At 34.4% G+C, this 10,000-nt stretch overlaps 2 protein-coding genes across 3 annotated transcripts in view; one reads left to right on the top strand and one right to left on the bottom strand.

The window, feature by feature from the left end:
• Positions 1–10,000, bottom strand: part of Amacr (Alpha-methylacyl-CoA racemase) — a 302,904-nt gene that overhangs the window by 108,547 nt on the left and 184,357 nt on the right. The window lies entirely within an intron of this gene.
• LOC137647143 (major facilitator superfamily domain-containing protein 12-like) overlaps positions 8,847–10,000 on the top strand; it is a 169,279-nt gene continuing 168,125 nt past the window's right edge. The window contains exon 1 of the mRNA XM_068380415.1: positions 8,847–9,150. The gene's annotated coding sequence lies outside the window, so the exon portion shown is untranslated. The remainder of the gene's footprint in view (positions 9,151–10,000) is intronic.

Here is a 10,000-nt window from a genome sequence, read left to right as displayed (position 1 = left end):
GGCCTTTTTATCCAAATTCCAAAGTTTGGAAAAATGATGGCCTTTTTATCCAAATTCCAAAGATTGAAAATATGATAGCCTTTTTACCCAAATTCCCAAATTTGGAAAAATGAGAGCCTTTTTATCCAAATTCCAAAGTTTGAAAAAATGATAGCTTTTTATCCAAATTCCAAAGTTTGGAAAAATTATAGCCTTTTTATCCAAATTCCAAAGTTTGGGAAAATGATAGCTTTTTATCCAAATTCCAAAGTTTGGAAAAATTATAGCTTTTTATCCAAATTCCAAAGTTTGGAAAAATGATAGCCTTTTTATCCAAATTCCAAAGTTTGGAAAAATGATAGCCCTTTTATCCAAATTCCAAAGTTTGGAAAAAATGATAGCCTTTTTATCCAAATTCCAAAGTTTGAAAAAATGATAGCTTTTTATCCAAATTCCAAAGTTTGGAAAAATGATAGCCTTTTTATCCAAATTCCAAAATTTGGAAAAATTATAGCCTTTTTATCCAAATTCCAAAATTTGGAAAAATTATAGCCTTTTTATCCAAATTCCAAAATTTGGAAAAATGATAGCCTTTTTATCCAAATTCCAAAGTTTGGAAAAATGAGAGCCTTTTTATCCAAATTCCAAAGTTTGGAAAAATGATAGCCTTTTTATCCAAATTCCAAAGTTTGGAAAAATGATGGCCTTTTTATCCAAATTCCAAAGTTTGGAAAAATGAGAGCCTTTTTATCCAAATTCCAAAGTTTGGAAAAATGATAGCCTTTTTATCCAAATTCCAAAGTTTGGAAAAATGAGAGCCTTTTTATCCAAATTCCAAAGTTTGGAAAAATGATAGCCTTTTTATCCAAATTCCAAAGTTTGGAAAAATGATGGCCTTTTTATCCAAATTCCAAAGTTTGGAAAAATGAGAGCCTTTTTATCCAAATTCCAAAGTTTGGAAAAATGATAGCCTTTTTATCCAAATTCCAAAGTTTGGAAAAATGAGAGCCTTTTTATCCAAATTCCAAAGTTTGGAAAAATGATAGCCTATTTATCAAAATTCCAAAGTTTGGAAAAATGAGAGCCTTTTTATCCAAATTCCAAAGTTTGGAAAAATGAGAGCCTTTTTATCCAAATTCCAAAGTTTGGAAAAATGATAGCCTTTTTATCCAAATTCCAAAGTTTGGAAAAATGAGAGCCTTTTTATCCAAATTCCAAAGTTTGGAAAAATGATAGCCTTTTTATCCAAATTCCAAAGTTTGGAAAAATGATGGCCTTTTTATCCAAATTCCAAAGTTTGGAAAAATGAGAGCCTTTTTATCCAAATTCCAAAGTTTGGAAAAATGATAGCCTTTTTATCCAAATTCCAAAGTTTGGAAAAATGATGGCCTTTTTATCCAAATTCCAAAGTTTGGAAAAATGAGAGCCTTTTTATCCAAATTCCAAAGTTTGGAAAAATGATAGCCTTTTTATCCAAATTCCAAAGTTTGGAAAAATGAGAGCCTTTTTATCCAAATTCCAAAGTTTGGAAAAATGATAGCCTTTTTATCCAAATTCCAAAGTTTGGAAAAATGATGGCCTTTTTATCCAAATTCCAAAGTTTGGAAAAATGAGAGCCTTTTTATCCAAATTCCAAAGTTTGGAAAAATGATAGCCTTTTTATCCAAATTCCAAAGTTTGGAAAAATGAGAGCCTTTTTATCCAAATTCCAAAGTTTGGAAAAATGAGAGCCTTTTTATCCAAATTCCAAAGTTTGGAAAAATGATAGCCTTTTTATCCAAATTCCAAAGTTTGGAAAAATGAGAGCCTTTTTATCCAAATTCCAAAGTTTGGAAAAATGATAGCCTTTTTATCCAAATTCCAAAGTTTGGAAAAATGATGGCCTTTTTATCCAAATTCCAAAGTTTGGAAAAATGAGAGCCTTTTTATCCAAATTCCAAAGTTTGGAAAAATGATAGCCTTTTTATCCAAATTCCAAAGTTTGGAAAAATGATGGCCTTTTTATCCAAATTCCAAAGTTTGGAAAAATGAGAGCCTTTTTATCCAAATTCCAAAGTTTGGAAAAATGATAGCCTTTTTATCCAAATTCCAAAGTTTGGAAAAATGAGAGCCTTTTTATCCAAATTCCAAAGTTTGGAAAAATGATAGCCTTTTTATCCAAATTCCAAAGTTTGGAAAAATGATGGCCTTTTTATCCAAATTCCAAAGTTTGGAAAAATGAGAGCCTTTTTATCCAAATTCCAAAGTTTGGAAAAATGATAGCCTTTTTATCCAAATTCCAAAGTTTGGAAAAATGATGGCCTTTTTATCCAAATTCCAAAGTTTGGAAAAATGAGAGCCTTTTTATCCAAATTCCAAAGTTTGGAAAAATGATAGCCTTTTTATCCAAATTCCAAAGTTTGGAAAAATGAGAGCCTTTTTATCCAAATTCCAAAGTTTGGAAAAATGATAGCCTTTTTATCCAAATTCCAAAGTTTGGAAAAATGATGGCCTTTTTATCCAAATTCCAAAGTTTGGAAAAATGAGAGCCTTTTTATCCAAATTCCAAAGTTTGGAAAAATGATAGCCTTTTTATCCAAATTCCAAAGTTTGGAAAAATGAGAGCCTTTTTATCCAAATTCCAAAATTTAGAAAAATTATAGCTTTTTTATCCAAATTCCAGTTTGAAAAAATGATAGCCTTTTTATCCAAATTCCAAAATTTAGAAAAATGATAGCCTTTTTATCCAAATTCCAAAATTTAGAAAAATTATAGCTTTTTTATCCAAATTCCAGTTTGAAAAAATGATAGCCTTTTTAAACAAATTCCAAAGTTTGGAAAAATGACAGCTTTTTTATCCAAATTCCAAAGTTTGGAAAAATGATAGCCTTTTTATCCAAATTCCAAAATTTAGAAAAATGATAGCCTTTTTATCCAAATTCCAAAATTTGGAAAAATTATAGCCTTTTTATCCAAATTCCAAAATTTGGAAAAATAATAGCCTTTTTATCCAAATTCCAAAATTTGGAAAAATGATAGCTTTTTTATCCAAATTCCAGTTTGAAAAAATGATAGCCTTTTTATCCAAATTCCAAAGTTTGGAAAAATTATAGCCTTTTTTCCAAATTCAAAAGTTTGGAAAAATTGTGGCCTTTTTATCCAAATTCCAAAATTTGGAAAAATGATAGCCTTTTTATTCTGAGATGAATTATAGGTTTTTTTTTTTTTCTCATAAAGGAGAAGTGATTAATTCGAAACTTGAAATACGGAACGTTATGAAAATAAAGGTAACGTCCATGACTGATGGTCGCCAGACTGGGATTCAAGTCCCGCTCAAACTCGTTAGTTCCTTTGTTCGCTGCAACTTCACATCCTTGTGAACCAAGGATGAGGGTTTGGGGGAGCCTGTAGGTCTATCTGCTGAGTCCTCAGCAGCCATTGCCTGGCACTCCTTGGTCCCATAGTACCTGCAACCTCACCATCATCTTGTGAGATAAATAGGGGAGCCTTGGGGAAGCCTGTAGGTCTATCTGCTGAGTTATCAGCAGCCATTACCTGGCCCTCCCTGGTTCCATAGTGGTTACAACCTCACCATTATCCCAGTGATCTAAATAGGGGAGCCTTGGGGAATCCTGTAGGTCTATCTGCTGAGTTATCAGCAGCCATTACCTGGCCCTCCCTGGTTCCATAGTGGTTACAACCTCACCATCATCCTTGTGAGCCAAGGATGGGGGTTTGGGGGAGCCTGTAGGTCTATCTGCTGAGTCATCGGCAGCCATTGCCTGGCCTTCCTTGGTCCTAGCTTGGATGGATATGGGGCTTGGGAGCTGATCATACGTATATATGTATATATGGTCAGTCTCTAGGGCATTGTCCTGCTTGATAGGATAATGACACTGTCCCTCGCCTCTGCCATTCATGAGCGGCCTTTAAACCTTTACAGGTAAAGGTGTCTAGTTTCAGTTCCAGTATCCCCAGAAAAGATACTCACCAGACCGTCAGCCGGACAAGCCCAACACCCCAATGTGGTGCCCGACCACAGCAGTGGCCTCCCCGGAAAACAGCTTAAACTCATGGTCCCTGGCTGGGATCGACCTGATGCCATGCAAATCCTAGACGAACACGTTACCTCTGTACAAAGCAGGAGATTTTTTGCCTGGAACAACCTATAAAATATCCTCTTATAATTCAAGAACTTCAATAATGAATGAAATAGAGTTTAGTGAAAGATTGAAAAAAGCGAATCAGACAATGTCTAGATTAAGTAAAATTTGGAAATCAAATCTCCTGAAATTCCATATAAAAATCAGACTATATATCATTTTAGTGAGATCGGTGTTACTCTATGGACAGGAGTCATGGTATGACAATGAAACACTCTCCAATAGATTTAGTAGATTTGAGAACAAAGCCCTCAGAAGGATATTGGGAGTTAAATGGCAGGACAGGATTATAAATTAAACTATAAGAGAGATTACTCGAGTGCCATATGTGGATGAGATCATGATGAGGGTTAGATGGAGATGGTTAAGGCATACTCTTCGCACTCCCCAAGATAGATTATATAAAAAAAAACGTTCAGCTTGGCTCCACAAGGCACTAGAAAAGTTGGAAGACCCATTCCTACATGGCTGAGGACTATGAAGCGCGAAGTAGGAGATGATGAATGGAGAAGTATTGAATTAAAAGTTCAAGATAGAGACGACTGGCGAAATGTAACCGAGGCCCTTTGCGTCAATAGGCGTAGGAGGAGATGATGATGAATATACAAAAATGTTGAGGTGAGATACCATTTTTTATTCCATTTAAGTGTTAACTTTTTAACAGCTGGGCTGGTTTCTTGCGTGACTGATCTTGAACTTTCTTTATGAGACATCTGTCTTTGGAAAACATCAGTGGAACTTTTTTTAACGAAATATCTTTAGAAAACCTCAGAAATGTTGCTTTTTGTATTTTCTTAATGATTTCGTTGCATTGCAGAGAATAGCTAGAGGGGCACTCAGTAGAGAGCATGCCTTCGCCATGCTAAGCAGTCTTAGCAGAGACCGGGCAGAAGTGAAAGTGTTTAGGCCCATTTCAATAAACAAGTGCAGAGACAGGGCAGAAGTGAAAATGTTTAGGCCTATTTCAATAAACAAGTGCAGAGACCGGACAAAAGTGAAAATGTTTAGGCCTATTTCAATAAACAAGTGCAGAGACAGGGCAGAATGTTTAGGCCCATTTCAATAAACAAGTGCAGAGACCAGGCACAAATGAAAATATTGAGGCCTATTTCAATAAACTGCACTTGTTTATTGAAATAGGCCTAAAATTTTCACTTCTGCCCGGTCTCTGCACTTGTTTATTGAAATAGGCCTCAACATTTTCACATCTGCCCGGTCTCTGCACTTGTTTATTGAAATAGGCTTAAACATTTTCACTTCTGTCCGGTCTCTGCACTTGTTTATTGAAAAAGACCTAAACATTTTCACTTTTGCCCTGTCTCTGCACTTATTTATTGAGCGGCCTTTTCAACTCCTCTTCGTACTTGTATTCGATGAATTTTCTTCAAAATCTAATGGATTTGTCCTTGGGCCATAACAAACATGTCCACCAAATTTAGTTGAAATTGGTTCAGTAGTTTTTGAGTAGCATAGTACACAAATAAAAAATAAAAAATAACAAAATATTTGCCATTTACTTAACATTGTGATTAATTTCAAAGTACTGCTGTGTACTTGTACTTTGATGTCCTTTGTTCAAAATGTTACAGATTCATCCTTAGGTCATACCCAATATGACTACCAAATTTGGTCAAAATCGGTACTGTAGTTTTTGCGTAAAGATTCTCACAATCAAACAAATGAATGAATAAGAATACATACCCTTCGCTAAATGTTTGATTTTGGCGAAGACAATAATTGATCTTCTTCTTCATTATTATTATTATTATTATTATTATTATTATTACTATCATCCTCATAATCATTGTCATCTTATCATTATCAATATTATTATCATCATCATCATCAATATTATTATTATTATTATTATTATTATTATCATTATTATTTATGATGTGTCCTTCAGGCATAGGAAGTAAGGTCAAAAGATTTCTCATTAGTCAAGCAAGCAAGTGTGAGATTATAAAACGAAATATATGAATAATTATCATGTAATATTGAGAAATTCTCTCCATTCATTTAAAATGGCTACATGTTACACTGAATATTCTGATAATACTGTTCAGTACCGGCATAGATATTTTAGATAATGTTTTATAGAACTATAAAAAATTTATAGCTGGGACCAGATTTAGTTCGAAGGCCTAATGTTCAGGAAGGTCTAACGATTTCTTAAAAAAAAAGGAAAAAAAAAAGAAAAGAAAAAAAAAACGATTAAGCCATAAGCTTGTTTCATATCTCCCGTTCGATTTAAACAGCCTTGATCTTTTCAATATGTGAATTTAAATGAAAATCCTTCGTAGTCATTCAAAGGTTATCTGCTTTTATTGCTCTGCGTTATCCTAAGTTTAAACAGCTGTTAGATAAATCTCTTAACACTTGTGGGTTGTGGTGGCCGATGTAGCAACGTCCCTGACTGTTGAACGCCAGACTAGGATTCAAGTCCCGCTCAAACTCGTTAGTTTCTTTGGTCGCTCCAACCTCACCATTTTTGTGAGCTAAGGATGGGGAGTTTGAGGGAGCCTATAGGTCTATCTGCTGAGTCATCAGATGCCATTACCTGGCCCTCTTTGGTCCTAGCTTGGGTGGAGAGGGGGCTTGGGCGCTGATCATATGTATATAAGGTCAGTCTCTAGGGCATTGTCCTGCTCAATAGGGCCATGTCCTTCGTCCTAGCTTGGGTGGAGCCTTATGGGGCTTGGACGCTGATCATATGTATTATGGTCAGTCTCTAGGGCATTGTCCTGCTCAATAGGGCCATGTCCTTGGTCCTAGCTTGGGTGGAGAAGGGGCTTGGGCGCTGATCATATGTATATAAGGTCAGTCTCTAGGGCATTATCCTGCCTGATAGGGCAATGTCACTGTCCCTTACCTTTGCCATTTATGAGCGGCCTTTAAACCATTAAACTTGTAGAATTTGACGAAGGTCAAAGATTTATCAGTTTTATTGACATGGTCATTTTCACTTCTGCCCGGTCTCTGTATTTCTTAAAGTTCAGGCATCCTTGACATAGAAGTGGAGCAGCATCTCATCGATAATTGAAGGCAAGATCCTAGAAAGTTCCTTATAAAGATCTAGCACATCTATTTTTAGCGTTGAGCGAGTGAAGGACACCTTGAAATTGTTGTTACTGGGCAGAGGCTTTACCAAAACTCTGTCACAACTTAGGTCTAGTTTGCCCGGAGATGTGTAGAGTCAGTGGAGGCTGGGTGTCAATTTTAAGATTTTTTTTCCCTCCCCAGTGTTCTTTCATTATTCAAGCAATTTCTGTTCCAACATATTTATCATTGTCATCTCCATTTTTTATTTCTTTCTCCCTCTCCTTTTGTTTGCTAATATGTATGCTATCATCATTGTTAAGCGTTAATTCTATTGTGACTTTGTTACCCAGACCTTAGATGTCTGTGGTCAACCTGGTAATTGATGTTTATAATATACCACTGATATTATTGCATATCTCATCTTTTTTTTTTACCGATGTCAAAAATTATAAGATCACTGTACCCTTATTGTAACTCTGTATATGGCTTCTGCTGAAATAAAGATTATTATTATTATTATTATTATTATTATTATTATTATTATATCTTGTCAGACTTCAGTTGTCAATAACGAAACTTGCAGCAAACGTTTTCATGTTGAACAGGCTGACATAAGTCTCTTTTTATTGTTTATATTTGAAAGATCTGTTTTGATGTTGTTAATGTTCTTAAAAGAATTCATTGCAATTGTTCAATACTTCTCATATACTTTATTTCCTCGTTTCCTTTCCTCATTCGGCTAACTTTCCCTGTTGGGGCCCTTGGGCTTATAGCATCCTGCTTTTCCAACAAGGGTTGTAGCTTTGCTAATAATAATAATAATAATAATAATAATAAAAATGAAATGAAATATTTTATTTCACTTCTCATATAGTTTATTTACTCCTTATTTCCTTTCCTTACTGGGCTATTTATCCCTATTGGAGCCCTTGGTTTTATAGCATCCTGCTTTTCCAATTAGGGTTGTAGCTTTGCTAATAATAATAATAATAATAATAATAATAATAATAATAATAATAATAATAATAATGGATTAAGCAAAAGTTTACTCGAAGTTTATTACGAAGAGCGATCAGATATAAAGAGGCCACAAAGACAAGTTAAAACTAAAGTAACACAGATTAACCAGTTGATCATTTCAGGTCTTTTGATTTGTTGACCTCAAGTTCAATGAATGAGCGACGTCCTTTACTTTTATGAATGAATTGCCTCTAATTTCAGTACAACCGGTCCCCGCCGTAGTAGCTAGGCAACCTAAGTCAAGTTTTCTTTTCCATTTCTTTCCTCTTACCAACATTATCTCTTCCTCTGTGTGTCGTTGGTCTAGGTGAAGGGGAAGTAGAGAAAGTGAGGAAATGGGAGGGGGGAGATGAAGCGAAAGGGGGAACAGATAAAAAAGTTGTAGCGGGAATCAAAAAGGTAAAGTCAACGTATAGTTCCCCATTCTCTCCCTTCATCATCACCGACTCTCTAGCTATGTTGGCGGTGGTGTTGAAGGAGGAAGTAGAGAAAATGGGGATAGGAGGAGGAGGGGGAAGGAAGAGGAGGAGGAGGAAGAGGGGGAAGGAAGAGGAGAGGTGAGGAGGAGTAGGAGGAGGGAGGAAGAGACCAACATTGAAGGCGAAAAGAGAAAGAGTTGTAGCTGGGTCATAAACTTCTAGTCTCAGTCGCAAGTCGAGTTTAACTCTCGCCTGAGCCTCCCTCCTCTTTAACGGCTCCTACCAACAGCGGTCGATTCAACGTCTGGTCGAATATTTTTTGCCACTGGAAGCTGTTGTCGAGTTACAGAGGTGAATAACGTTAATAAGTGAGGCGTTATACGTTGTGCCGTGATGTCGTCCTGACGAAAAGGGACTATTTAAGTTTTCCGAAACAGCTGATTCTGTCTAGTAAGCCGCTAAACCTATTTAGTTTTAGAAACTGTTGGCTGAGCTCCCCAGGGATAGACTGGTATTACGTAATAGGCAAAGTTGTTGTCATCCACCAGGTAAGAAGTTTTAAGAAATAAATTTCTCTTTCATTAACATATGGCCATAAGGTATTTTTTATCTAAGCTGTTTTATTATACTGCTTTACATTAAAGATAAAAATAAATATAGGCAATATTCAATACAAACAAATTTAGTATATTTAACAGTTCAGAATGGTATGATATTTCAGTGTTATACTGTATATATATGGTTAGAAATTATCATGCAAAAAAATTAATAAATCATATACAAACTAAATTAACAGTAATATTGAAAATATGCGTTTGAAAATATTGCTTAACTCGTTATCATTATCAAAATAAAGTTTTGATTTGCAAGTCGAAATGAGAACTCTTCTTTTGCCCTGAAATTAAAATGCAATGTGACTCAAAAAATAAATAAATATATATATGCATATATATGATATATATATATATATATATATATATATATATATATCATATATATATATATATATATGTATATATAGATTAATATACACACACACACAAATATATATATATATATATATATATATATATATATATATATATATATATATATATATATATATATATATATATTTGAATTACATTCATGATACAGTGTTAAATCAAGTACCCTTCCATGTGAGCAAGAGAAATAATTTAGAAGCATATCTCCAAAATATCTAGAAATATTTTGAAGAGAGTTACGTAGCATTTTAGTAATTTTTAGAATAGGTGTTACTTAAGCAGTGTTAGAAAATATGTTAGGAAGTGTTACAGATATTCAAGAAATATTTCAAATAAAAATATTACCGAGAAAAATCAACTCATATTAACCTTTGCTTCAGTAGGTCAGATATTTCATTGAAATTATAAATCT

This window comes from Palaemon carinicauda, chromosome 9 (assembly GCF_036898095.1).
Source record: "Palaemon carinicauda isolate YSFRI2023 chromosome 9, ASM3689809v2, whole genome shotgun sequence".
Taxonomy (NCBI): domain Eukaryota; kingdom Metazoa; phylum Arthropoda; class Malacostraca; order Decapoda; family Palaemonidae; genus Palaemon; species Palaemon carinicauda.
This window is presented reverse-complemented; position numbering and strand designations above follow the sequence as displayed.